The 27,334-nt window shown below is 43.1% G+C and overlaps 1 protein-coding gene across 1 annotated transcript in view; it reads right to left on the reverse strand.

Annotated features, from left to right (window-relative positions):
• LOC144799981 (ATP-binding cassette sub-family C member 12-like) overlaps window positions 1-27,334 on the reverse strand; it is a 973,671-nt gene that overhangs the window by 550,456 nt on the left and 395,881 nt on the right. The window lies entirely within an intron of this gene.

The raw sequence follows: 27,334 nt of genomic DNA on the forward strand, positions 1-27,334 counted from the left end.
ACTGGTGGAGTCGCCTCCCATTTCCCGATCACTCAAAAGAAAAACACACTACAACAATAGCTACCCACTACTTCCTTCTTTATCCTACAATGGTGGGTTGGGCCTTTAGCACTTCCCGATTCCTTTTTTATTATCACAGCAAGGGAACAGCCAGAAAATGAAAAATACCCCCACTTCGAACCAAAGATCTTACGGTACCAAGCAAACAAAGCAAGTCATCACAACCCCCACAGATGAGCTTGCTTCCTTCCAAGCATCTATCCATTCATCCTTCCATCCGCTTGCTGATATCCAAAATGTAACCTTCATATTTTATCAGCCATTAAATCTTCACCATTATGTCCATCGCCCATCCACATCCAAAACGTATGCATCCATCTCCAATTCTTTCCATACATCCTTTCACTCATCCTTGCATTTTATCCATCTGTCCTCCCTTTCACTCATCCATCAATCCTTTCACTTAGCCATCCAATCATCCATACTATCACTCATGCATCCATTCTTTTGCATATCCATCCATCCACCCTCCCTTTCACTCATCCATTCTCATCCATCATCCACACTTTCATCCTTCCTTTCACTCATCCTTCCATCCTTTCACTCATCCATCCACCCTTTTGCTCATCCACCTTTTTACTCTAGCCATTATTACACCCTTTCACTACATCCATCTGTTCATCCTCCCTTTCCCTCATCTATCAATCCCTTCACCCTCTCTTTCACTCATCCATCCATCTATTCTCCCTTTCACTCATCCATCCATTCTTTCACTCATCCATCCTTTCATCCATCCTTTAAGTTGTTATTCATCTACACATCAACCCATTATTCATCCTTTCTCTGACCCATCCATCCAACATTTCACTCACACATCCATCCTTTCACTCACTCACTCTTCTTTGTCTACAAATTGCAGACAGAAGAGTCCCATCAAGAAGTCCACCTTGCTGTAGCTTCTAATGTAGGGGGTTCACTGTCTCCCAAAATCAATGCTTTGCTCATCCATCCACCCATTCATACATCAATGCATCCATCCTTTTGCTCATCCATCTAACCACTATTTTATTCCGCCCATATATCCACCCTTTCACTTCACCCATACATCCATCCACTCTTTCACTAATCCATCCATACTTTCTCATCATCCATTCATCCTTTCATCCATCCATCTATCCTCACTTTCATTCATTCACTTATCAATCCATCCACTCCCCTTTTGTTTATCCATTAATTCACTCATCCACGGCTACAACTATCTTTTCACTCATTTATCCACCCTTTCACTCACCCATCCACACTTTCGCTCACACACCTATCCATCAGTGCTTTTACTCAATAATTGGAGTCTTATTTCTTCTAAGCTGCAGACAGAAGAGAATCATCAAGAACTCCACTCCTGCTTTAGCTGCTAAATTAGGGGGAGGGGGTGGGGGGGGGTATTCACGATGCCCCTGCATCCCAGCAAACAAGGCAGAATGAGGTACATTTAAATTCATGGTAAAATTAATGGCTTTGCGGCCAATCTCTGTTTGTACATTAATCACTGTTCCCTCGACCACGCGTTATGCTCTAGCTGTCATGCATGGACAGTGGACAGCCGCAATAGGCATGCTTCAGTGGCCCAACTTTTGGAGAGTGTGTTGGTATGCTGCAGTGTCTAAATACCCTGAAGCCTCTTACTGGATAAAGCATGTGTGTGCAATACAGTCCTAAGAGGTTCTTCACTTTTATTTTTGTAGCTCCCCTTTGAAATGAGATTTGGTTGCTAGGCCCCTACTATTTAGTGAAGAAACATTCCTTTTTGCTATATGGATCATCATGGTGGATGAAGGCAACCATGAAAAGAAAGCATGTAGAGCCTTCCTCTCATGATGAGGAGACATGTTCCGCCTTTACAACAGGGCACAATTTCTTTAGAGGCCATTCAGAAAATGATTGAGAGTGCAGAGGAGGCAGCATTTACGACCTGAGAAGTAGCCCCTCCTCCTATAGTGCTCATGGTTTCTACTGATTCTATTGATGATACCAGGACTATGCTCATGACGAGTACATCAAGGGGCATTTTGTAAAAGGTCAGAAGATATCAGAGTTATTGCTACAACTAAGAGTACCAGAAAAAACAGACTCGTCTAATGAAGAGGATTTCTTCAGTCACTACGAGTAAAGAGAGCCTGAATCTATCTCTCCCAGCACATGCAGCTATAAAATACTGACATCACAGTGGAAGGATAGACCTCCAGCATTTTCCAAGGTGGTTTTTGGTCCTCAGATATCCCTTAGAGAACTATGCAGTGGAGGTCTTGCTTTTAAAGCTAAAACAGACTCTCTTTTAATGGGACATTTCTCCCAAGTGATTATAATTTAGGAAGAGGCCCTCTATCCTGAAGCAGTAAATAGGAAGTTGGAAGCATTGATTAAATAGTCCTATGCGGCTTCAAACTTTTTTATCAGAATTAGCACCCAAGCAAAACTATACAATTCAGTCTCTGTTGAAAGACTTCCAACTCTTAGTGGATTAGATCTAAGATGGCTCAGATTGACTCCAGCCCTTACCATCATAGAACAACAGGTGTGTTTTGTATCTGATGTTTCTTTTGATTTGCTGAGAACAGACACCTTGTCTTCTGGAGCAGCAGTAGAAGTCAGAAAACACTTATATATGTGGTCATGGAAGGCAAGTTTTTCTCAGAAAGCATTACTGATGCATCTCCTCTTCTCTGGAGACAGACTCTTTGGTAGAGGATCATAATTTGCTGGTGCGATCATCCTTCTGAGGAAGATGTGCGCCATACAAGAGGGCATTTAGACAGATTACTGGCATACCAGAATCAACAATATTGTGTAACAGAAATGTTGTGTCAAAAATATTGTTTACAAAAATATCTATTTCCCATCCTTATAATGTACAAAATTATCGAAAATAAATATGTGGCTTTGCACTAATATCATTTGAAACCAAACACAAATAATAATTATTTATATAAATATTGTTTATAGTAGTAAATCTTAAATGTTTTAATATATGCCATTAATATAATGTTAGTTAAATACATCTCAATAATATTCAAAGATATATAACTATATACTTACAGAAACACACACATGTGTATGTTTATACATGCATGTATGTGTAATAATATATCTGCATCACAATATTTTTGTATCACAATATTTTAATTTTTATATTTGTGTCTCCCAATATTTATAACTCGATATTTTGACCAAATGCCCATTTTTACCTGATTCTACAGCAAGAGGTTCATCCTAGTCCTTTCAAGGGAGAGGTCGTGGCCTGGGGATCCCTGTCTAAAATCAATCCTGCTCCCAGTAAATCCAGACTACTAGTCCACCAGCCCCTGCCAAGCCCTGACTGTCCAGATGCCAGCTGAGGTTTGACTGAAATATTTTCCGGGAAAGTCCCATTTCAAACAAATGGTCCCCAGAAATTATTTTTCATGGTAACAGGTCAAATTTGGTCAGGACTCTTAAGAGGTCTTTCTATATATGTCTTTGCCTAGAGACCAATGGGGACATTCAGCCTTTCTGGTATTGCAGTTATCATAAGGGTTCGGACAAATTTTAGACTTAGCGAATGTCAAAACATTCAGTCTACATCAGACATTCAAGAAAACAACTTTTTCATTTACTTCTTGAAGCATGGGGACTTTGTGACTTCAGTCGACGTACTAGATGCCTACCTGCATGTGCTGATGCACAAATTATCCAAGAAGTTCCTAACATTTTGTATCCAAGAAAACCTTTATCAGTTCCAGGCCCTTCCGTTTGGTCTGGCAACAGCGTCCAGGGTGTTCACAAGACTCTTTTCTCCTGTGGTAGGTTTTTTACAATCTTTATGAATTTTACTCTTCCCTTACCCGGTTGATTGTGTCTCCTTCTCTTTCTAAGATATATGAGAATGTGGTAATGATGCTTAAGATCCTGTAGGAACACGGTTTCCAATAAACCTCTCCAGGTTGCATCTCATCCCAGTACAATCAATCCAGTTCATTGGAGCTTTATTTAATTCGGGTGGTGGGAAGAATATGTTTGCCAGGCTACAGAAGGGTGAAACTGATATCCCTTTTGTAGGGCCCATTTTCCAGACAATGGGCTAAAGGAAGGGAATGGCTAGCCATGCAAGAGATGGCAGCTTCCACAGTATCTTTGATCCTATTGGCTCATTTACACTTATACAAATTAGTAAGACACCTACTAGATGAGGTCTTCCCAAACTTTTTAGAACCACAATCCACTTTTTAGAGTGACACATTTCTGCAACCAACCTAGCTTTAATGGATATCAAATGGGTGATTTTTAAAATATAACTAAAGTTTCAAGTTTCAGCGCACTGTTATTTACAGACCGCACATTTTATTTTGAAACAGACACTAAATATGCACAGACACAGTTTTATTGATAAAACTATATTGCACACAAATGATGTGTAAAAATCGGATTTCAGTGAATATTTATTATTTGTGTATCACCAAGTAAAGTGCCTTTTTGTTTTGATCCCATTAAAAGCTTTGCTTCCGTTACACTTCAGAATACCCAAAGAATTTGCTTCATTCTAGCATTCGTAACTGATGAATGTGTACAGTTAATTTACAGGTATTTACATTTTATTTTGTGTTACAAAATTATATCCTACAGCCAAACCTTTTGCACTTTCTGTCCCCCAGCAAGATTGTCACATAATTCACTTTGGGCCAGATGTACGACAATTCCATTTTGCGAGTCGCAAATTACGATGTTTTGCAAATGGCAATTTGCAACTGGCAAAATGGAATGTACAACAGTGTCTGAGACTTTGTTTGCGATTACCAAATGGTTTGCAAATGACTTGCCTCATTATTCATGAGGCAGGTCACAATTTGCAACCTATTTTGAATGGCTGAGGTCAGCAGCCTGCCATGTCTATTACTGATAAAGCAGTTAATGCATTTAAAAAAGAAAAATTGAATGTTTCTGTTTATTTTTTTATAAGAGTAGGCAGTGGTTCTTAACCCCTTCCATGCTCGTGACGGAACCATTCCATCATGAGTCACGGTTGGGCAGTGCTGATGACCATGCCCGCGATTGGAATGCCCAGCACATGTCTGGAATTCCTGCCGCACGGAAGCAGTTAAACATATTTTAGCATCCATTCACAAAGGGGTAGGGCTCATCTGGGAACCCGTTCCCGTTTACAATTGGCTTAAAACCTACTTAAAATAGGTGGAAAACTGCAAGTGTTTTGCGACCGCAAATGTGGTTACAAAACAATCGTACATACGAGTGCGACTTGCTATTAGGAAAGGTTGCCCTTGGCATTCCCCTTCCTTATAGCAACTCGCAAACCCTATTTCGCACGTCACTGATTCGCAAATAGGGTTTGTAAATAACGCAATCCTTTTTATCAGTCGCAAACGGGCCAATTTTCCATTTGCAACTGCTAAAAATGGTTGTACATCTGGCACTTTATTTTTCTTTCTCCGACTGCAAAGTGAGAGGAGTTTGAAAACATCAGTCCCCATGATCACGATCTTCTTCCCTCTTTTGCCCCCATCACGCAAGACCATATCAGCAGACTCATCTCTACTATTAAGTCTGGCTCCCCCTTGGACCCTTGCCCTCCTTCTGTGATGGCTAACCTTAGCGAAGTGATTTCGCGGCCACTTATGGAAATTTGCAACACCGCATTTCAAACTGGTCAATATCCAACCTCATGGAAGAAGGCGGTGATAAAACCTCTTTTGAAAAAACCCTCCCTGGATCCCACAGCTGTGGCCAGTTATAGACCTATTGCGTGTCTCCCCTTTCCTGCCAAAATATGCGAATCTTTGATGAACAAACAACTCTCAGAGTTCGTCGACACTCACCAACTTCTCGACGAAACGCAGTTTGGTTTCAGGAAAGGGCATGGAACCGAGACCGCCTTAATAAAGGCCTCAGATGAGATTAGAGCCATCATGGACCAGGGAGGTGTGGCCGTCCTGATTCTCCTGGATTTGTCTGCAGCCTTCGACACGGTCGACCATGCTATTTTGGTCGACCGTGTCGCAGCCCTGGGGAAAACGGTATGGCCAGGGATCTTATTTCATCTTTCCTGGCCAACCGTACCCAGACAGTGAAGTTGGGTGATTTCTACTCTCCTGTCTCTGCACTACCTTGTGGAGTCCCACAGGGCTCCTCGCTAAGTCCCACGCTATTTAATATCTACGTAGCGGACTTAGCGAGGGTAATAAAGGCCCATGGATTGCGACTTACATCCTACGCAGATGACACCCAACTGGTCCTGGCAATCCACAAGGACGGCCCAGTGGTGGCAGCCAACTTCCAAAAGGCCATGCTTGCTGTTAGTACTTGGATGGCCTCCAATTGTCTGAGGCTTAACTCGGACAAGACCGAGATCATGACTTTCGGCAAGCTTTCTCCGGAATGGTCTTCCATCTGGTGACCTGTCCAGCTTGGTTCTCCACCCATCCCGGTAGAAAAGGCTAGAAATCTGGGAGTTATTTTTGATAGCAAGTTGTCATTCAGCCTTCACGTCAACAAGGTTGTGTCATCTGCGTTCTTTATTCTAAAGAAAATCAAAAAATTACTGCCTTACCTCCCTACTTCAGCTGGGAAGACCCTGGTTTCCACCCTAGTATTTTCAAAAATTGACTACGGGAACGCCCTCTTTCTAAATACTCAAAAACTTGTTCTATCGAAGCTGCAGTCCATACAGAATGCGGCTGCAAGGATTCTTCTTGACATCCCCCGTCGCCAGTCCACTACTCCCGCCATTCGTCATCTGCATTGGCTAAAAGTAGAGAGCCGAATTAAATTTAAGGCCCTCTGTATTGCCTATAAGGCAGTGCATGGCGTCGGACCTAAGTTCCTGATAGAAGCATTTCAGCTGTACACCCCCAAGAGGCAGCTTAGATCTGCCAACACCTGCCTCCTTCCAGTGCCTCGTACAAGAACTGCTACCTGGGGAGACAGGCGCTTTCTGGTGGCTACACCCAAACTTTGGAATCTATTGCCATTGGAGATTAAAACTGCCCCCAATCTGATGAGCTTTCGTAGGCTCTTAAAAACATGGTTGTTTAACCAGTAAGTTGCTGTCTGATCGTTTTAGCCTTCATATGCGCCGAGACACCTTTGGGTATTTGTATGCGCAATAAAAATCTCGAAATAATAATAATAATAATGATAAAAAAATAAGCAGCAATCTGTAAGAAGACATAGCCTGACATTTGAGTTCTGTCTTTGAAGTGCCGCAAATGTGACAAGAAAAATGCAGAAATTAAAGGCACCTTAATTTATTGCCTGGACTTGCCATAACCAACTAAAAATTGGTTTGCAACCCACAGTCTTGGAAACATTGTGCTAGAGCACTGGAGCCCATTATCCCAGATTTCCGAGCATCTGATACCTGTGACTTATCAGATCATACTCTCTTTATAGTGGCAGCTCAATGCAGAAAATCTAAACAAGGGTTTCCCCTTTCAGATTTTGCTTTCAAAGATAATTATCATGAATGCAGTTGGGACAGGATGAGGAGCAATCCTAGTGCCACTAGAAATGCTAGGCAAATGACGTCCCCAGGAACATTACATGTCATTAAATTGCTAAGTATTAAAATAGTACTAACTAATTATTCTCAGTTTCTGAGGAGACATGCAGTCAGAGTTAGTAAGGTAATATGGTGGCCAGGTGCCTAATAACCCAACAGGGGGACAGGATCCTGAATATTGGTTCTAGTAGTTAATGATTTAAGAATTTGGGTGGAGAACATTCTAATTAATCTCAGTGGGGTCTATTTTCCAGGGGAAAAAACTCTCATACAGATCATGTGAAATGGTTATCTCTAACGTTGACCTTCTGGTGTCTGGACCCAAAGGTATTTGAGACATTGACTCAGAAACTTGAGTCCCTTGATTGGATCATTCTGCACAGGTGCAAAATTCTCTTCTATAGCAATTTTCTTCTCTAGAGCAGTCCAACTTAGTCTGGGGTGTTACATCAATATAATGGCCCGAAGGACTCCTGTATCTTTCTCTGCAAATTCCTCTACTCCAGAGGTTTACTCAGAAGATTCATTAAGGTCAAGCTTGGGTATTGTTGGTAGCCCCTACTTGCCTGGCAAGAATTAGTTTCCCTATCTTCACAGGCTTCAAGGCACACCCTTCCCTGGATATATCCAAATAATACATCTCGATTGAGAATTCTGACTTCACATCAGGGGGTTTGGATCTTGGCGGTTAAACTTCAGGTCTTATAGATGTTCTGTGGATGTTTCAGTGGATATTCAGCAGCCCAGATGTTTAGCGACCTTGAAAGTCTATAGGCATGATTGGGAATCTTTCTCAAAATCATGAATACCAATGGGGTATTTCCCCATCTCAAGTGATCCAGCAAGAAAGTAGGCTCTCTGATAGATGGCTTCCTCTTGGGATTAGCTGTATTCACCCTTATAAGACAGTGGGCAACTATTCAAGCCGTTAGAGAAGCAGATTGATCTGTTATAGTTAATCTGGTAGGTATGTTCCTAGGGAGCCTCTGAAAAGACCCTAATTACACCATCCTATACCCTATTGCTGTCTATCCTTAGTTTTAAAGGCTCTTCATTCTCCATCCTTTAAACCTCTAGGCCTAGTGGACCATAAAATGTTTGCATATAAGATGATGTTTTTGGTAGCTATCTGTTCCGGTGTAGGATTAGGAAGTTAGGTGATTTATTTCAATCTAAACACTTCTTGTCTGATTTTTTGCAGACAAGGTGATTTTAGGGCTTGACCCATCTTTCATACCTAAGGTGTGGTCTACATTTCATGTGTCTCAGGATCTAGTTCACCCTTATTTTCATGCCAACCTGAGCTCCTCTGAAGAATGGAAAATTGCATACTCTAGATATTCATCCAGCACTCACCATTTATGCCAGAAGAGCAATCCTATCCAAGAAGGGTACTCTTTGTTTGTCCCTTTAGGGTTTACTTGCCAAGGATTAAAGCCATCTACTTCCACACTGATTAGGTGGTTGAAGGCGACCAGTATTAAGGCCTATGTTCCAGAAGGGAGAATCCTCTCAAAGACTGTTTAGGGATGATTCACTTGTGGGGTAGTGTAACGGAGCAGGACAACAGCCCCCCCGGAACGCGGGCTTTGAGGCCCTGACGGGAAACTCACAATACCCCCCCCTTTTCTCTGCCTTCCACAGAATGACATTACAGCTGCTAACTACGAGGGCAGACAGTCGGACGAGGAGGACACCTACTGGCCCTTTAACTCGCTGTCTCAGGAGGAATGGGCGGGGCTGACCGACGACGCTCCAACGTCAAATACGGAAGTGAAGAGCGAAGCAGTGTGCTTGTTCACCCGGAGCGTTGGTGTTAGACGAGGAGAGTCGGAAGAAGAGCAGATCGTGGAAAGGAGAGTGCGGACCGAGGAAGAGGAGTTTGGAGGAAGACCGGAGGGAGTCGAGACGGAGAGAGAAGAGGCGCCTGAGACGGAGAATACGCCTGGAGGCCACCGTCCACACGAGCTGCCCTGCCACACACCCGGGGGAGGTGTGTGGCTTGCCAGGGTACAAGGAAAGATTGCGGGTTGGGTTGGGAGAAAGGGCGGGTAGACCGTGTAAACTGGTTTTCCTAGTCCCGGTATACCTTTAACCCTGAGCACAGTCCCCTGCACTAGACGGACGTCCCAAGTGTGTCACCTGGGTTATTTCCTCACTCCCATCCCTTGGCACTTGTATATATTCCGGACACCCCCCCCCCCGACACTTCTCCTTGTTTGTTTGTTACCGAGAAGCACCACGGAACTTGACGACTCCCCACCCCGGAGGAGCCCCGAAGGGTTTCGGAGAAGCGAGACTGTCAAGACCAAGAGCCGCAGGACCAGCCGCAGTAGATCCCCGCGCCGGGCCGCGCATTCCGGGAAGACTTGTACAGACTATTTGTTTGCCTCAATAAAACCTTCACTAACAAGAGCTCGCATCCTGCCCATTCCTCCCTCACCCATTACAGGTAGCTGCTTCATTGGCTTTTTATAAAGGAGTATCAGTGAAGTTTATTTGTGCAGCTACTATGTGGTCTACCCCGAGCACTATAGATTGCAGGTGAGAGTTGAATCTTCTTCAGACTAAGGGGCCGATTAGGATGGCGGATGGACTTGCGTCCGTCCGCCACCCCAGAGGTGGAGGGACCGTCCGCAGGGGCAGCGGCGGTCCCTCCGTGCAAATTAGGATGTGACCGCCACCCTGGCGGTCACATCCTGTATGTTTTAACATTGCAGCGGGTGCTGCTTGAAGCAGCACCCGCCGCAATGTTAAAACTGCATGTGTTACATTTACATGCACAAAGCGACAGGCACCGCGCGGTGCCTGCCGCTTTGAGCATGTAAATGTTGGGGGGTACCATAGGTACCCCCCATGTGCACCCCCCACGCCCCGACACCCTGGGGGCCCGCAACGGGCCCCCAAAAGCCAAAGTCCACATGCTTTTCCACGGCGGATTCCTAATTCCTAATTCCTAATTTGGCTGACGGTGTCTTGCAGACACCATCACCAAATTGCCCTCCTCACACCGCGGATCAGCGGCGGACGGACCTGCCATCCGCAGCTGGTCCAACCGCACTCCCACCGCCATCCTGATCTGGCGGTGGGTCTTCTATGTCACTGCGGCGGATAATCCGCATACTCCGGGCCGGCGGTGGCTTCCGCCGGCCCGGAGTATGCGGATTATCCGCAATCATAATGAGGCCCTTTGTGTTGAAGGTACTGAAATCAGTGAATACACTGTAATTCCACCAAATGTGTATGTATTCAATTCACAGAGTGTATCAGAATACATTCTGCGTCTATTTTACTAGCTGTTTGAAATCTGTTTTGGTACACATTCCACCAGTAGGGACTGGAGAGAGGAAGATGGGGGAGATGCACATAACACACTTTTTTTAAGATTCTGAACATCCCTTGATACAATCTACATGGGATCTTGAATTACTGGCACTAGTACGATAGTTGAGTACAACTTTAGACTAACTCAGCATGGCAATGCATGGCATTTAATGCATCACCTGCACATGAGGTTTCGGTAACACCACTTCCGTTTAACATCTTCATCCTTCGCTCTATTCATTATATCTTCTTCGTCCCCTACAGTACTCCTTGATAAAGGGCATTTCGGCCCGAAATGCATTGGAGTTGGAATTAATTCTATGATTAATGAGATGTTCATCATTACATCGAGAGAATTGAAACATTGAATACAATGAATGAAATTGTTCATCATATATAAATTTTGAATACATGAACTAACCTTCAGTGGAGTCTACTTTTTGAACCTAAAGAGTGCCTCATACAGGGATGCATTCAGCTATATGTATGCTCATTTGAACTATATTTGTTAGCGTCTGGATGGAAACGCTACCTGTGAGAGCAACCTACCTCATCCAAATTCGCAGTAAAACTATCACTTAACTTTTATGCTGTGCATCTTCGTCTTTTTTTTTCTTTTTTTTTTTTGGAGATGGCAATGACCCAGTTACTTGTCCGTAATCTTTTTTACTCAAACTTTAGATATTCCTTGCCACAGTCCTAGTTCACCATCCCTCCCTTCCATAGGTTTGAGTTCAAACAGCAAGAAGTGCTTCAAGACCAACCAGCAGGATGTAGCAGGTGGCCATTTTTCTACTTTGTTTTGCTTGTGAGCAATCAGCAAACAGGAGGGAATTCCATCATTAATTAGCACTACGAGTAAAAAGATTACCTGTAAATAAGTTGAACGAGTTAAAATAAATTAGACATCTCTTTATTTGTCTCATGTAATAATAGAGCCCACACTTATAACAGGGTGAATCGCACATCTAGGATAGATTACTTCCTACTTGATTTTAAGCTTTGGACATTTATGGATGACATGGAAGTCTTGCCCTCAGCAGACAGTGACCATAACCCGTTATCCCTGGCCTTATATCACCTGTGGCCAGGGGCGTCTGGCTTGATTTTGCTCACTAAAACATCTACCGCCAGGGAAGTTCGTCCCTCCAATTGTGGGAGACGGCTAAAATGGTGTAGGGTTGCTCTAGATGAGGGGAAACTCCAAGCCATAGGGGCACTCCTGGGGATGGCACAGGCCAGGATGGAATCTCCCTCCCTGACAACAAACGAAGTGACGGTTCTCTTTTGTGAGACTGTCAAGGAATTGGGAAATCTGTTCGTAGTCCCAAATAGGGATCCTAGTGTGGCGGAGAGCAAAAGAAGCAAGAATACTCCGGGCTGGTTTACTAAAAAATGCAGGGGGAAGAAATCTGAACTAATAGCTGCTGTTAAAAGCAAATCCCCGGTTAGGATTAGGGTAGCGAGGAAAGATTACATTACAAACAGACTATTAATGAGGCAAAGAAAGAATGGGAAGACCGGTTTTGGTCTGACCTAAAGGTAGCTAGTGCAGGGAGAGATTCCAGCGCGTTCTGGAACCTAGTGAGCACCAGGGACAGGCCAGATAACACCCTCATTATAAGTAACATCCCGGGCCAGCGCTGGTTTAACCCCTTTTCCTCCCTATACAGAACTACCATGGAAGAGAGCCAGGTGCAGCGCTTGCGTCATACTATCCCAACCACCCGGCCAGGGGAACCAATAGGGCACCCTTTCACACTTAAGGAAGTTAAGAATGTTATAAGATCTTTGGTGCCTCTTAAAGCAGCTGGGATCCCGGGTGACTTGCTACGTGCTAATCCGATTGAGTGGGGGCGAATAATAACATCACTACTTAATGCTGTCAACAATGGTGCGCCAGTCCCTGATTCATGGAAGGGGGCGGAGGTCGTTCCTATTTTTAAGAAGGGCTGTCGGGACGACCCCGTGAACTATCGCCCGATAAGTCTAATTGACTGTTCGCGGAAGGTCGCAGGGAAAGTGGTTTTGGGGAGGGTACTTCAGTGGGTGGATGAAAACAACATCTTATCCGACTATCAAGCCGGATTTAGATCAGGCACAGGGACCATTGAGCAGGCCTTTAGATTGATGCTTCTGTATTGGAAGGTGGTGTTACTGGGCAAGGGCAGTCTCTATTTAGCCTTTATAGACTTGAAGACTGCCTTTGACCTAGTACCCCGGGAGGGGCTGTGGGGGGTTCTGACTGAAATGGGGATGCCTCCGTATATTTTGTTCCTGTTGGTGAGGTTACATTCTGACAATTTTGTCCAGGTACTGTGGGGCAACCAGGGGCAAAAAAACGTCAGGATTCCAGTGAATAGGGGTGTCCGCCAGGGTTGTGTGCTCGCCCCCACTCTATTCTCTCTTTATGTAACTGGAGTGGTTGACCATCTCTTAAAAATTCCATCTGATGCACCTTCCCTGGCGGGCAAGCGTATACCAACTCTCCTATTCGCTGATGATACCCTCCTCATCACCAAATCCCCTGCGGGCCTGCAGAGTCTCCTGGACAGCTTTTATATCTTTTGTACTCAAAGGGGCCTGATAATCAATACAGGAAAAACTAAGTACCTGGTTCTGAACCCACCCAAACGACTAGGTGCCCCCCACTATTAAACTCTGTCCCCCTAGAGAGGGTTTCGGAGTTTGAATATTTAGATATTCGCCTCACCGACTCCATGCAGTGGAATGCGCACATTCAAAAAATGCTTATTAATCACAAGAGAATAGTAGGGTCCCTTCTTAAAGAGCAGCGCTCTTCTACAACCAAACCCATTGCCCCAGCTGTTGATATTTATAAAGCTAGAGGGGTGAGGGGGCCCTGTATGGGGCGGAACTCTGGGGCACAAGTAACACGGTGTTGTTAGCCAGATCCAAGAGCAAATTCCTGAAGGATCTTATGGCTCTCCCAATGAGTTCCCCTTCCTTACCGTTGCTTTTAGATATAGGATGTCACTCGATCAAAGATCAGGCCCAAATTCGCCCTTTGCTCCTTTGGGCACGGCTGTGGCGTGTCCCTGAACTGGCTTCTTACGCGGAAGGTCTTCTGGAGGTAATATCAATGCATGGATGGTCTCAAATTAAGTGGTTAAAAGACGTTAAATCCTTACTATATGAGTTGGGCCTTGGAGATGCTTGGGAATTGAGAACTGCTCCCCCAAAGGCCACTCTTTAGAAATTGTATTGGATCTGGATAACCAGTAGTAACAATACTAACTCAAAGCAAGGCAGAACTACTACTGAGTTTCTGAGGCTTAAGGACGTGCCCGTCTATGAACCATACCTTGACATTATTAGCAATCCAACTGATTTTACCGCTGTATTTTAAATTTAAAGTGGGCACCCTTCCAGTAAATGAATTGACTGCGCGCTGGAAGGCATCGTCTCCAACCTCACCTTATTGCCCAGTCTGCCCGTCACGAGTAGAATCTGTTGCCCATTTGTTGTTTGAGTGCATACGAAGTACCAAGACAGTGTTGGTTGAAACCAATCTGCCGAGAATTAGGCACTCGGCACCATATTGTGGCCCTACTATTTTGAAGTCGGATACTCGGACTTTGTTTCTATGTGGTGTTTCTAAATTCTTAAGATGGGCTTGGTCCATCTGAACCAAAAGGCTTTTGCTATCTATTTAAATGGCTGTTTTCAAACTGGATTTTAATGCTTGTTCTTACTGAGCACCAATGTTTTAAAAGGGTTTTGTAAAAGAAAAATGTATTTTTAATTGTATGGTAATTTGCTATAAAATATGTTTTTATCGAATAAAGCCTTATTCATTCATTCAATAATAGAAGAATTTAGAAATAAGACTGCTTAGTAAAATAAAAAAAATATGTCATAGAAAGATTTGATATGCAAAAAGTGAAACATACAAATGAAAACAATCTGCTTGAAAAATATGAAAAGGAGAAAGGCATTTTTTTTAATCCAAATAAATGATGTGACATGAATTGTGATCAAAATGCTCCAAAAAGCTTTAAATGCTAGAACAAATGTGCGTAATACTAAAAGCGTGATGATGAAAAAAAAAAATTCTAATGACATTTTAGGACGCGCCGATGCTCGCCGGCCAAAAGGTGCCCCTGCTCATGTTCGCGGATGACATGCTGATACTATCCAAGACGAGACCGGGGTTGCAGTTAGCTCTGTCTCGTTTTGAGGAATTTTGCCACGAACATGAGCTTGTGGTTAACGTAGGGAAGACTAAGTTTATGGTGCTCCATGGGTCCAAGACCGTTAAAGCACGAGTCTTTATGGGTGGGAAACCTCTGGAGCAGACAAAAGTCTTCACCTATTTGGGTGTCACTTTCGGCGATAAGTTGAGCTGGGATCCCCAAGTTAAGATACTCGCACTGAAACACACTCAATTATCGAGAGCATTGACCAAGGATCACAGGCTATCATTAACTAAGCCAATAGCTCAAGTGGTCCAAATTTACATGACTAAAATCATTCCCGCTATTTTATATGGTGCTGAAATCTGGGGGGTTTGTAACCTGACCCAACTGTCCACAGCCCAGAATAAATTTATGAGATCGGTTGTGGGCCTGCCCCAATCGTCCCCCCGTACTCCACTGCTGTTTGACTTAGGCTGTCATAGTATTTAGGATACTGCCCGTTATAGGCCATTGGCCTTCTGGAGGCGTCTCTGGATTACTCCAGAGCTCCATCTCTTTGCTAGGGCTTTGTCCGAAGTAAGGGGATTGAATCGCCTGCATAGGATCCCATGGCTGATTGGAATAAAATCTCTCCTTATTGACATGGGGATGAGGGAACTTTGGGAGAGCCCTGAATCGGTGGAATTTCCTTCAAAAGAATCCTATTGAGCAGCATATTGGGAGCTAATTAAAATAAGGAAGTTCTCCTCTGTCACTAGCCCTACTCTGTCTAGAGATTTTTTAGATCTAAAAGATGAACCCTGCCTGGAAAGCTATTGGGACTTGATATCAAAGCCATCAGACAGCAAGCTTTACCACCAATTCAGAGTTGGGTCATTGCCACTCCGGAAGTTTACATGTAAGTGGCAACCAGGAATTGGTGATAAGTGCCGATTTTGCCCGGATCATACTGAAGATATTGACCATCTCCTATTTGTATGTCCGGTCTATCACAAACCCCGTAGCTTGTGGCTAAAACCAGCATGTCGATCCTTAGGAACTAGCTCTGCGATGGCCGCTAAGAGGCTGTTGAAATCTGGCTACAATGAGATCGCAGTATTCGGAGTAGCTAAGTTCTTGAGTTGGGCATGGGTGTTGCGGATGAAAAATAGGGGGCCCTAATAGCTAAGATATTTCCCCTTGGGGTATCGAACTAACTACGTGGAATTATGTATTTTTATGGCTTTTTATGATGTGCTCAAAGTCTTGTGCGTGGGATATATTTAATCTTGTATTAGGAACTGTTTTAATATGTAAATATAGGTATTTATTTATTTAAACCTTACGGAGAAACTTGTAAACCAGTCTTAGGTCTTGGTATGGTATATATGTGGTTGTATCTAATTTTATTATACTGACTGTTCTGTCTTTTAAGATGAATAATCGCAATAAAGACTTTTTGAATTGAATTGAATAGTAAGCAATTACAGATAGGAATGCACTCATATTACACACAGCTCGTGGTACTCCTTTGGAAATCATTTGGACAGGGTCTTCTTGTAAACATGGAACTGTTTAGTGAGATGAATGCAGATTGCTGAAAAACATATTTATAGTTTGAGCATAATAATGCAACTTTAAGTGATGATATTAGAATTTTTATTTATTTATGTGTGTTAAAACGGTGTGAATGACTGTATCACCTTCTATGCTGTTTATTTGATATCCTGTCACCATGTGTTCTTGTTTGATAATGACAGTTTTCAAAAGGGTTGATAGTTTTTATTTTCATCAATGCATTTTATATTCTCGAATTCTATGAATCCTACTGTTATGGATTTTTATATATATTTGCATTTTCATGTACTTGGGTAACCTGCTGGGCAAACGTTTAATTTTATTGATGGGTTAACTCACGCACAAGGTAAACATTAGTACATATAAGGTATGATTCGTTCCTAAAAACAGAAATGGCCAGGACCCCAAATCCCTCACTTTAAATGAGCAAACATCAGGGTCAAGCTACAGCTTCCTAAGACTTGTGTGAATTGAATGAGAGGCACTTATGAATCAGTAATTCCAAGGCACATGGAAATAAATCTAACTCTTCTGGAAGCTCACTGGGTTCCTTTCCTTCATACTCAGTCTGCTATAAAAGACTATTATCATGCGTCTGGTTCTAAAGCCTTCAAAAAGCCAGTGAAAAGGTGAAAGCCTGCACAAACAGCAGGTGGCATATAATTAGGGGTGGGCGGACCTCGCGTAGTTTCTCTCTTCAGAGTTACTAAAAACGTGTTCTGCAAGCAGGCAGATTTTGGCACGTCACATTGCTTGCACTGGTTTTTATCACCAGGAGCTTGTTCCATGCTGTAAAATCAGTGTGAACGGCACCATGCAGCATACCAGAAGGTGCTGCTTCTCTCAAGCGACAGTTTTCTCAGCGTGTACAGTCGCGACCTGTTGTGCGACTTAGGGTGGTGAGAAAATCTCTCCGGGCGGCGTTCTAGTACCCAGAAATCACACTAGGGGCTCCAAATTCTCCCGCGTACAAGAAAAACCTCCACCATGCGGCTCTTGGTGGTGTTTCGCCAGAACCCTGCAATACTCATGTAGTATGAGGGTAAAACTCTGCGAACTCTGCTGACAGAGTGGAATATTCTACCCACCCCTACCTCTAATGCTTATCTAAAATAAAAGATGCACCCTAAGGGCTGAGACATAGCGCCAGATGTAGGTCGGTCGGTAACGGCCGAAAATTGGTATTTTCGGCCGTTACCGACCGGTATTTCAGAAATGGTATGTAGGGGCATTATTTTACAGAATCGGTAAATTTACCGATTCGGTAAATTTACCGATTCGGTAAAATACGAATCGGTATTTTTACCGATTCTGTAAATCTGAGATGTAGGTGGGACTCTTCTGAGTCCCACAAGCCTTACCGAATTGGTATTTTACCATCAAATCCAATTTGATGGTAAAATACCGATTCCGGTGTGCATGCACATGTGTGCATGCACACCTATGCCATATGACAGGCAGACCTGCCCTTAGGGCATGTATGCCTGCCACATGGCACCCGAGCCTGTTTTGGGGGGGCCAGAGGGTGTCTAAGTGACACCCCCTGCACCCTTGTGTAAATCGGTATTTACCGATTCGGTAAATACCGATTCGGTAATGCCCATTCATTCCTATGGGCTTCAAAGCCCATAGGAATGAATGGGCATTACTGATTCGGTATTTACCGAATCGGTAAATACCGAATTGTTCCGATTCGGTATTCCAGCACATCTGGAATACCTACATCTCCACCCCTCTGATTTATCGATTCTTAATTACCGAATCGGTAAAATTCGGTAATTAAGAATCGGTAAATCAATTCTACCTACATCTGGCCCTAAGTTACTATGTGAGGTTCAGCACAGGAATCATATACCTTCCCAAAGGCAATACAGATGAAGACAGAGGGGCTTATTCACAAGCTACATTTTAGTGCATATTTTTAGTAATACATAAGTAGAAAATGCTATTCATAAACCTACGTCCAGAGATTCTGCCTCCGCCTCTCCTATCTTTTTCTGTGGGGAGAGCTCCACCTCGACAGCAGAGCCTTCGCATATGTAGTATACATTTCAGTGGTAAATGTATGAGGGACAGGGAAAGTGGTTGATGAATGTGGAATACTTGTGACTAAAGGGAGGAGTAAGGAAGGGTTTAGAGAGGGTCAGGCAGGAATTTAGGGACAGATGTAGGTCGGTCGGTAACGGCCGAAAATCGGTATTTTCGGCCGTTACCGACTGGTATATGGGTGACGGGTATGTAGGGGGCATTATTTTAACGAATATTTTACCGATTCGGTAAAATAAAAAATCGGTAATTTTACCGATTCTGAGGCACTGAGATGTAGGTGGGACTCTTCAGAGTCCCAGAGGCCTTACAGAATCGGTATTTTACCATCAAATCCAATTTGATGGTAAAATACCGATTCCGGTGTGCATGCACATGTGTGCATGCACACCTATGCCATGTGACAGGCCGACCTGCCCTTAGGGCATGTATGCCTGCCACATGGCACCCGAGCCTGTTTTGGGGGTGCCAGAGGGTGTCAAAGTGACACCCCCTGCACCCTTGTGCAAATCGGTATTTACCGATTCGGTAAATACCGAATCGGTAATGCCCATTCATTCCTATGGGCTTCAAAGCCCATAGGAATGAATGGGCATTACCGATTCGGTATTTACCGAATCGGTAAATACCGAATTCTTCAGAATCGGTATTCCAGCACATCTGGAATACCTACATATCCACCCCTTAGATTTACTGATTTTTAATTACCGAATCGGTAAAATTCGGTAATTAAAAATCGGTAAATCTATTTTACCTACATCTGGGCCTTGGTGAGGAACATACACTCACCCAACAGAAGAGTAAAAGTATCCACAAATTGCACTTCTAAGTCACTACTGCTAAAAAGGAACCCAAAAAAGAAATAAAATACTGCAGCTCAGAGCTGAAGTAAGTCCAGCACCACATGGTCAACCATTAATACTAAAACATTTTCCAACAGAAAATAATAGAGGTACGAACTTACATAAACAGCCTATTGGAAATAATGATACATTCAATTATATTAAATTAAATTGAATTGAATGAAATTAAATTAACATAATGTAATTACAAATATACTTAATTTTAATTCATTTTTAAATATCTAAAAATAACAAATTTTTATTTTAATTTTATTTATTTTTATTTTACAGAGTTTTATATAGTGCGAACTAAATCAAACATTATCAGCAATAAAAAGGGCCAGCGAAAAGGAGGCGGAGGTGCCCCCCCTACAGGTGAAGGTGAAGCAGTCACTGGCCCACAGCGGCGGCCGCCACGGACTCAGAGCCGGCAGGGAGCGCAGGAGAGGCAGCGCTACTAGGGTGAGAGCGGGAGAGGAGGTAGGCAACCAGTGGGCCCCAAATATCAGCAGGACGGGACCTAGCAGGCATTAAATCCCAAAACTCTGAAAGGAGAGTCTGGCACCGAAAGGCGTCTTCCAGAAAACTCTCAACTTTTGGAGCCGGCCTGCGCCCCCAGCACCTAGCCACCCTGCCCCTAGCAAGGACAATCAGCATCGCAATCAAGCGGCGGTAAGCATCAGGACAGAACTTAACATACCCCAGGAGGCACAGAGTTGGATCGGGCCGTACTGTTGCGCCTGTAATGCTAGAAATAGTGAATACACTGCCCTCCAAAACTCCTAGACCCCTGAACAGAGCCAAGCAAGATGAGCGAAGTCCACCGCAGGAGCGGCACAACGCATGCAGTTATTTCTGGAGGTAAGCCCGAGCATAAGAAGCTGCACCGGGGTACGGTAGAGCCTGTGTACGAACTTAAAATGTATCAAGCAAAGCCGGTAATTTGGTGACAACTTCTTCGTTTGATTACAACAATAAAGTCAGTCAGATGGCGTGATTTCGGCTCCAAGATCAGCCCCCAATGCCTCCCTAGCACGATCTGAGGTAATGGGAACCAACATCAGGGTAAGAGCATAAAGTTTGATGACTAATTTGTGTGGGGAGGAGGAGGTATAGATGAGATCTAGAGCGGGCATGCTAGCTGGGGGTTGAGGGAAGGTGGGGTGCAGCTTCCGGCACATGGTACGCAGCTGATAAAACAGGAGCGTATCCCGTGGCCCGATGCGTCAGGGAGTGTGAAAAAGGAATTCTCCGGAGAAAGATCTGCCACCGTCGTGAGGCCCAAGCGCGCCGCACTCCTGGACATACTGGAGGCCTGGAGGGAAGGAAAATCCGGGTGATTTGCTATGGGCACGGAGTCAGCAGAGAGAAATGGGGCGTCGGACAACCGGTGCAGGCCTGACCAGGCCCATTGGAGTGTTGCGACTGTGTCAACCTCAGCTCGAGGGTGCACCGCAGGCACAAACAGAGCTGTAGACAGAGGCCATATCCATCTCCATGACGACGTGAGGCTGAAACAGAGACGGGTGGATACAGAAATGCAGGAAACTGGCCTGAGCGCTCTGAGCTTATAGCTTAAAATCAGGCACGCCCATTCCGCCAGCGGACATGGGGAGAGTGAGGATATCGTAAGCTACTCTTGGCTGTTTACCTGCCCAGACCAATGAAATAATTAGCGACCGTAGTTTACGGAAAAAGTGAGCGGTGAGGGGGAAGGGAATGTTTAAAAACAGGTAGAGGAATTTAGGGAGGACCACCATTTTGGCGATGGCGATGCGACCCGCCAAAGACAGTGTAAGCCGACTCCACAATGTAATTTTGGATTCCAGCCAGTCTACCGGGCATCCGAAGTTCGATCTCCACAGTTCGTCCAGGTCCCTACTGAGCCATATGCCCAAATAGCACGTTGCGGTACAAAAGGGGGTGGTGATGGACGGAGTATCTGAACCAATCAAACACTCACACCCAGTCAAAAGATCTGGGTTTGATCCATCACCGTTCTTTAGCCCACTCTGCCACCCCAGTTCAGACATGGCTATATGCAAATCAGTCTGACCCTGTGCCTCCTGGGAACAGTCCAGCCCGAACTGCCAAGCCATGCCTTCCCTGGATTCAAGCAAGCCGGGCTGAAGACGGCTGGAATGCCAGAAACCGGTCCTCGAATGTATGTCTGTCTGTCTGTTTGTCCTTTATGCATTACTACACCATTCTTCCGATCGCCATGGAACTTTGGGAAGTTGTTGAGTACACTCCTGCGAAGGTTTCTGGCATTAATTTGTTTTAAATATCGGCCCCCCAGGGCCTCATAATCTTTCGAATACTGATGTACGCACCAGATGGAAAAGCAACAAATCGTGTATCCACAAGCACTCGAATAAATAAATAGAATTAAAACAGCATTCATCCGATCGCCAAGAAACTTTGGGAAGTTGTTGAGTACACTCCCATGAAGGTTTCTGGCATAAAATATTTTTAAATATCGTCCCCCCAGGCCCCTCATAAGCTTTCAAATACTGATGTACGCACCAGACGGAAAAACAAAAAATCGTGTATCCACAAGCACTCGAATAAATAAATAGAATTAAAACGACACTTTGAAATGTTTTCCATATTAAAATGAAGAAGTTTCAATAAAAATGAAACAATGGAAATTGAATGTTATCATAACGAGTTTCCTTGTATTTCCTTTCTTTGGAGATCGCAGCAACGCGCGACGGGTAAGCTAGTATATATATATATATAAAATACAAACACACATGTAAGGGTTATGGGGTGGGTAGGACTACAGGGTGGTAAGGTTATTTTTAGGGCAGGGTAAGGGTACTAGGTTGTATGGTTAGTTTTAGAGGTGGGTACGTTTATTGGGTTGTTATGGTATTTTTAGGGTCTAGAGCAGGTTAATGGTATTGGGTGGTTAGGGTATTTTTAGGGGTGGATAAGGGTGTTGGTTGTAGGGGAATATTTTAGGGTTAAGGGGTGGGTAAGGGTATTGGGTTGTAAGGGTATTTTAGGGTTTAGGGCAGGGTAAGTGTGTTGGGTGGTTAGGGTATTTTTAGGGGGTGGATAAGGGTATTGGGTTGTAAGGGTATTTTTATGGTTTGGACTAGGCAAGGGTTTTGGATTGTAAGAGTGTTTTTACGGTTTGGGCTGCGTAAGGATATATGGCGGTAAAGGCCTTTTAGGGTTTAGGGGTGGGTAGAGGTATGGGGTGGTAAGCGTATATTTACACAAATTTTGATTTTTCATCACAGAAATGTGAGGGAATGCATGTCTTTATGCAAGGATATATTTTGGAGGACATTGTGCATAAGAAAACATTGTGGCATCCATACAAGGCACACCTCTCTGCACTACCCTGTGTAGCTATTTTGTTTTAATGTCTGGGTTGGTAGGTTTCCCTGGGTGGTGGCCAAGTCTAGGCCCAAATACCGCAGCTGTGGCTTTTGATAGATAATGTTGATGTCTCCATGTTGTCTTTTGGGGCCTTCTGTGTTGCGGGCACTAGGCTGAGCTACACAAGTGTGGTAGCATTATTATCTGTAGAAGTGTAAGAATTGTGGATAGTAGGAATTATGTGGATCCCAACAGTTTCCAGAGGTTTTCATTACATATATTTAAAGAAAATGTATGATTTTAAGCAAGGTTTGGGGTTTTTAGGGTGATGTGGATAAAATAAAACATAATCAGAGCCGTGCGGGACACAATACCTTAGACTCCTATAGGTGAATAGTTTTTCAAGTCTGGGTTTGGTAGGGTTCCCTGGATGGTCGTCCAGGCCCGGCCCATATATCAAAGTATCCCAATTACCAAAATTGGTACTTTTACTGTAAGAGGAAATGTTGAAGTCTCTGTGTTGTATTTTGGGTGCCTTTTCTGTCATGGGCCTAGCCGCAGAAGTAAGTAGTGGTTTTATCAGGAGACCAGTGGAAATGCTGAGTGGTAGGTATTTTGTGGACCTTCACAGAGTCTACAAGTGTTGGTCACTTAAATTTGAGACAAAATGTGTGATTTTAGCCAAAGTTTGAGGTTGGTAGGGGATTGTGGATAAGTAAGCGCCTTGGGATCATAAAAGGCACAATAACCTGCACTTCCCGGGGTGTCTAGTTTTAAAAATATCTGTCTATATTTAGTAGGATTTCAAGGATAGTGGCCAAGCCTGGGCCCAAATAATGTAGATACACCCATTGCCAAAAAGGTAATTGACAGGAGACTGTTGATAATACCATAACGCATTTTGGTGCCTTTTGTGTTATGGGCACTATGCTCAGCCAGACAAGTTGGGCGTGTTTCCATTGGGAGATGTGGGGAGATGCTTGGAGATCAGAATTTTGTGGATTCTCACAGATTCTTCACAGAATATTTGAGGAAATTGATTGATTTTAGGCAAAGTTTGCAAAGCATTAGGGATAAGAACACATCATAGTTTCAATACAAGGAAAATGCCTGTGCTTGGTCAGTTTTCCTGGGTCCCTGACAAACTCAGGCCAAAGACTGCAGTTTTCTCCATCTCCTCCAAAAATAATTTTCTGACAAGAAATGTTCATGCTTCCACAGTGCCTTTTGGTGCCTTTTTTGTAGGGGGCATAGAATTAGCCACACTAATGGGAAAGCATTTTTATCTGTAGAAGTATGGAAATACGAAGTGGTAGGAATTGTGTACTTGATTTTAGGCACAGAGTGAGGTTTGCAGGGCATTCTAGGAAGGAAAACTTTTTGAGATCTATGCAAGGCCGAACACTGTGAATTCTCCTAAGTGTATAGTTCTCTAAAATGTCTAGGTTTTGTAGGTTTCCCTATGTGGCTGTGAGCCCAGGCCCGAGTACAGCAGCTATGTCAATCACCAAAACAGGTTGTCTTTTTTTACAGTAAATGTTGATGTTTCCACATTGCGTTTTGGTGCCTTTCGTGTCTCTGGCATTAGACTGTGCCACACAAGTGGCATTACGTTTTTATTGTGGGAAGAGTAGGAATGCTGAGTGGTAGCTATTTTGTGGATCCCCACAAACTCTAGATGTTTCCGTCATAAAAAAGCAAGGAATATTTGTGATTTTACACAAACTTTAGGTTTTTTGGTCATTATTGGTAAGAACAATTTGTGGGGTCCATGCAAGACACACAACTCTAGAATCCTTTGGGTGTCTAGTATTCACAAGTATCTGAGTCAAGCAGAATTTTCTGGGTGGCGTCTGAGCCCGGGACAAAAAAACAAAACTGCCCCCATAGCTAAAAGAGGTCATTTTCTTGACTGGAAACAGTGATGCCTCAACTGTGTGTTTTGAGGCCTTTGTTGTTATAGGCTCTAGGAACACAAAATAGTAGCACATTTGTTATTCTGAATTTATTTTCCCTCCACCATTGGCTTCCAAATGTAAGCCTGAGTGTAAGAAAGATCACATTTTGCCAATTGTCCTTTAAATGACGTAATAGTCTGGGTAACGCCAAATTCAAATTTGCTCAAGAATCCCAGAATCACACCTCTCTGGACTACCCTGTGTAGCTATTTTTTTTCAATGTAGGGCACATATCAAAAGGTCCAGATTTCCTGCATACCCAATTTTCCTTCATTATATATTATCTTATGTATTGATGTATGGTCAGTACACAAGAAATACCTTGTTAGCTGTTGGCTCTCGGAATCATGTGATTTGGGACAACCAACAAACACTTTGGATGCCTGCGATCAGTAGGATGATACAGATATAAAAGTATGTTGCTTTCATTAGTTGCCCAATGGGGCAAGTTCAAGTTTCGAGTTTATTTTTTTATTTGTTTGATTAATTAAAATCTTACAAAGAAGTACACATTAAAATATTTTCATTAATAAAAAAATTTAAGAACTTCATAAAGATTATAGTGCTAATCTTTTTAAAAGAAGAAGTCTACATAAAATGTTCCTTAAGGCCTTTCGCAATCACAGTTAAAATTTTTACAAAAGCAGCATTCATTAATAAATCGTTCGGGTTTAGACATACCATTATTGCTTGTCTACAAGTTCTTATGCCTCGAGCATTAAATAACCGCCTGAGAATTACTTTCCTTTCTGCTTCTATTGCAGGACACAGACACACCAAGTGCAAAATATCTTCTTGTCCTCCTTTACACAACCTACATATCATATTGCCTTCAGTTGTCTTCCAAGGTGGAAGATGGCACAAACCTGGCCATAGACCAAAGCGTACTCTGATAAATGCTCGCTTACTTTGGACAGACCAGGGAGTTTGAAGGTAATTTTGGACTTGCTTTTTTTTGTAGTCGTTTACAATCGGCCATGAGTGCTTTCTTTTTACCAATAGTTCTTTGTCTTTTAGAAGCGATAGATGAATAACCAGTTTATTAATTGTTTTTTTAAAGCTTCCCTGAATGATTGTGTTTTCCCAAATTAGTGTAATTCCAAATTCTTCTTTAGCTCTATTTAAGTATATCCATGCTTTAAGTTTTTTGTTGACTACTACTTCTTGCCACAATGCTCGAGGCAATTGATTATCCTGATCATTTTTTATACGGTTCCAAACTTTTAAAATTTGTCCTTGCCGGGCATATTGCTGATTGTTTATCCCAAACTCCAGCCTTATTTGTGCCTGTGAGGCATTACGTGGTAGGTTGAATACTATTTTGTAGGTTTTTGCCACAGCGTTGTTGAGTAACTCCGCATCCTTACCGTTTAAGACTTCGGCTCCGTATGTTAAAGCCGGTAATAGTTTAGCAGCTATGATTTTTAATAAAGGACCGTATGTCAGTGCAGTTAGATTCTTTTGTATGGTTCTAAATGCTGCAGCCAAGCTATTAGCTTTCCTTGTGATATCCTTCCGTTGGGGGAGAAAGCTTCCACTTTCATTAAATAAGACACCAAGATACCGATAGCTATCAACTTGCTCTAGGTGAGTTTGTCCCAGCATCCATTTGTTTTTTTGTCTTTTTTTCCTTGTGACAACCATTATTTTTGTTTTTGCCTCATTTATTATCATTTGGTTATCCTTTGCATACATAAGTGTACGATCAATTAGCCTTTGTAATCCCACTTTTGTGTGACTCAACAACACCTCGTCATCTGCATATAGCAAATTCGACATTTGTTTTCCGGCTAGTCTAGGCGGGTGTGAGTTAACTTCATTTAGAGTTTTGGTGAGGTCGGCTACAAATAAGTTAAAAAGTAATGGTGCAAGCACGCAACCCTGCTTAAGGCCGCATGTAACCGGAATTTTGTTGGATAATGATAGGCCGTCTCCGATCCGGACCTTGACCCAATTTTCAGAATAAAGTAGTTAGATAAGGTTAAGTAGTGAGCCAGGTATTCCATAATCCTCAATTTTTTTCCATAAAAGAGTTCTATTAACAAGATCGAAGGCCGATCTAAAATCGACAAAACAAAAGTAGAGAGACTGTCTAGCTAAAAGTGCTTTATCCGTTAAAACTGATAAGATTAAAATATTAATTGTGGTTTCTAAGCCTTTAATAAACCCTGTTTGGTTTGGGGGTAATATGACTGTCTAGCTAAAAGTGCTTTATCCGTTAAAACTGATAAGATTAAAATATTAATTGTGGTTTCTAAGCCTTTAATAAACCCTGTTTGGTTTGGGGGTAATATTTGCCTTTCTTTAACCCAATCTGTCAAAATTAGTAATAAAAGACCCGCAAATAGTTTTGCGTCCGTATCTTGGAGAGGGATCAAACGATAGTTTTCGGGTGGTTGCCAATTACCCTTTTTGTACACAGGAGATATTAATGATCCTCTCCACGATTCCGGTATTTGCCCTGTTTGAATAACTTCATTAAAGACCTTTGTCAAAAAAATAGCCCATAGAGCAGGGTCATCTTTATAAAGTGCAAACGGAATTCCGTTGGGTCCCGGCGCTCCATCC

This window comes from Lissotriton helveticus, chromosome 12, assembly GCF_964261635.1.
Source record: "Lissotriton helveticus chromosome 12, aLisHel1.1, whole genome shotgun sequence".
Lineage (NCBI taxonomy): Eukaryota > Metazoa > Chordata > Amphibia > Caudata > Salamandridae > Lissotriton > Lissotriton helveticus.